General features: G+C 42.5%; 1 non-coding gene across 1 annotated transcript; it reads right to left on the minus strand.

The window, feature by feature from the left end:
* Window positions 1–538: 538 nt before the first annotated feature.
* On the minus strand, window positions 539–613 carry Trnas-cga (transfer RNA serine (anticodon CGA)). The gene has a single exon. It is a non-coding gene; the product is annotated as a tRNA-Ser (tRNA).
* Between the last annotated feature and the right edge of the window lie 1,360 nt (window positions 614–1,973).

Here is a 1,973-nt window from a genome sequence, read left to right on the forward strand (position 1 = left end):
CTTACACTAATTTATCGAAAATCCGAAGAAAAATTTTTATATGTACAGTTGTTGTTGTTACAACTGCCCAACACATCTGTGCGAAGCTTTACCGGATTTTCCCACTGGTTTCCATTTCGCGACCGACAGTAACTTACTTTCTGGTCAGCCCTCGTACTTACTACACTGATCATTTGTCAGGAGTTTGTCAAAGTAAGTGAATACATTACAGTAAGCTGCAACTTCTAATATTTACAGAATTAAGACACTGTCAGAATGCAACATTGTTATGCACTCTCAATAAATTTATCATATACAGAATACCTAATCTTGAGTGTTGTGATCAAGAGCTGTCAAAACTGAAATCTAACTGACACTTTTACGTAAGCGTATGTAACAGTCCCTGTTAAGATACTCATCTATACAGTAGAAGGAGTTGACTATCAAAAGGTCTTTCAAACTCTCATTAAACTGTGCTTTATCTAATACCAAGTTTTTAATGGTTGCTGGCAGTTTATTGTGAGTTCCTGAATGAAACTTCCTGACAGATTAAAACTGTGTGCCCGGCCGAGACTCGAACTCGGGACCTTTGCCTTTCGCGGGCAAGTGCTCTACCAACTGAGCTACCGAAGCAAAGGTCCCGAGTTCGAGTCTCGGTCGGGCACACAGTTTTAATCTGTCAGGAAGTTTCATATCAGCGCACACTCCGCTGCAGAGTGAAAATCTCATTCTGGAAACATCCCCCAGGCTGTGGCTAAGCCATGTCTCCACAATATCCTTTCTTTCAGGAGTGCTAGTTCTGCAAGGTCCGCAGGAGAGCTTCTGTAAAGTTTGGAAGGTAGGAGACGAGGTACTGGCAGAAGTAAAGCTGTGAGTACCGGGCGTGAGTCGTGCTTCGGTAGCTCAGTTGGTAGAGCACTTGCCCGCGACAGGCAAAGGTCCCGAGTTCGAGTCTCGGTCGGGCACACAGTTTTAATCTGTCAGGAAGTTTCATATCAGCGCACACTCCGCTGCAGAGTGAAAATCTCATTCTGGAGTTCCTGAATATTGGATCCCTTTTTGGACCAAGGTAAGGGATATTAAGTCTTTATGTAGATTGCTCTTATTCCTAGTATTGATACTATGTATTGAGCTATTGGTTGCTAATAGACTTATAGTACTTGCAACAATTTTCATTCAAGAATAGCCGGCCGCGGTGGCTAAGCGGTTCTAGGCGCTGCAGTCCTGAACCGCGCTGCTGCTACGGTCGTAGGTTCGAATCCTGCCTCGGACATGGATGTGGATGATGTCCTTAGGTTTAAGTAGTTGTAAGTCTAGGGGACTGATGACCTGAGATGTCGAGTCCCATAGTGCTCAGAGCCATTTGAACCATTCAAGAACAAATATACTGAGAATCAGTTGTTCGAATGCAAGGTTCCTCGAACAGGTGTCTACATGACGTTCTTGAATTTACAGCGCAAATGAGTCTTATTACACGCTCTTACACGCTAAAAACTTTTGCTCGTTTCGCTGAGTTACCCCAGAATATGATCCATATGACATAATAGAATGAAAGTAAGCAAAGTATACAAGTTTTTTTTTATATTTATATCTCCTGCATCAGACATGACTCTCACTGAACGCTTGGGCAATTCTGTGGAATATCGTTAGTGCCGCATGTGTAAAAATGTACGCGGTGACTGTACGCAGGTACACAATGAATGGGTTTCTATTATTGTGCTGAACGTCGAATCGGGAAGCACGCGTCATATTTTGTAGTGATATTTGAAAAGAGTCTCGACTCTTTACATTCACAAGGAAGTAGAGTTTTTAGTGGCTCTTCTGGCTCACCTAGTACTCGATGTGCGATTTTGCCACCAGGGGAAGACGAGCAAACCGTTTCTTTCTTCCATTTTAATGCATTTAGTATACTACCTACATCTTTGATGAATCCACCTAAGATGACTAACTCGTGATAAAAGTAGGAAACTAATCCACTATGTGATCAAAAGTAT

Source organism: Schistocerca nitens, chromosome 12 (assembly GCF_023898315.1).
Source record: "Schistocerca nitens isolate TAMUIC-IGC-003100 chromosome 12, iqSchNite1.1, whole genome shotgun sequence".
Taxonomy (NCBI): Eukaryota; Metazoa; Arthropoda; class Insecta; order Orthoptera; family Acrididae; genus Schistocerca; species Schistocerca nitens.